This window comes from Monodon monoceros, unplaced genomic scaffold (assembly GCF_005190385.1).
Source record: "Monodon monoceros isolate NGI ecotype Baffin Bay Population unplaced genomic scaffold, NGI_Narwhal_1 Super_Scaffold_22, whole genome shotgun sequence".
In the NCBI taxonomy this organism is placed as follows: Eukaryota; Metazoa; Chordata; class Mammalia; order Artiodactyla; family Monodontidae; genus Monodon; species Monodon monoceros.
This window is the reverse complement of record NW_021703779.1, coordinates 36,682,881-36,683,860: the sequence shown is the minus strand read 5'-3', so window position 1 is coordinate 36,683,860 and position 980 is coordinate 36,682,881.

Sequence of the window (980 nt, the reverse complement as noted above, 5' to 3'; positions counted from 1 at the left end):
GCCAATACTAACAGCCATAAAAGGGGAAATTGACAGTAACACGTTCATAGTAGGGGACTTGAACACCCCACGTTCACCAATGGACACATCATCCAAAATGAAAATAAATAAGGAAACACAAGCTTTAAATGATACATTAAACAAGATGGACTTAATTCATATTCATAGGACATTCCATCCAAAAACAACAGAATACACATTTTTCTCAAGTGCTCAAGGAACATTCTCCAGGACAGATCATACCTTGGGTCACAAGTCAAGCCTTAGTAAATTTAAGAAAATTGAAATTCTATCAAGTATCTTTTCCGACCACAACGCTAGGAGACTAGATATCAATTACAGGAAAAGATCTGTAAATAATACGAACACAGGGAGGCTAAACAATACACTCCTTAAAAACGAAGTGATCACTGACGAAATCAAAGAGGAAATGAAAAAACACCTAGAAACAAATGACAATGGAGACACGACGACCCAAAACCTATGGGATGCAGCAAAAGCAGTTCTAAGAGGGAAGTTTATAGCAATACAAGCCCACCTTAAGAAACAGGAAACATCTCAAATAAACAACCTAACCTTGCACCTATAGCAATTAAAGAAAGAAGAAGAAAAATACCCAAAAGTTAGAAGGAAAGAAATCATAAAGATCAGATCAGAAATAAATGAAAAAGAAATGAAGGAAACGATAGCAAATATCAATAAAACTAAAAGCTAGTTCTTTGAGAAGATAAACAAAATTGATAAACCATTAGCCAGACTCATCAAGAAAAAAAGGGAGAAGACTCAAATCAATAGAATTAGAAATGAAAAAGAAGAAGTAACAACTGACACTGCAGAAATACTAAAGATCATGAGACGACTACAAGCAACTCTAGGCCAATCAAACGGACAACCTGGAAGAAATGGACAAATTCTTAGAAATGCACAACCTGTCAAGACTGAATCAGGAAGAAATAGAAAATATGAACAGACCAATCACA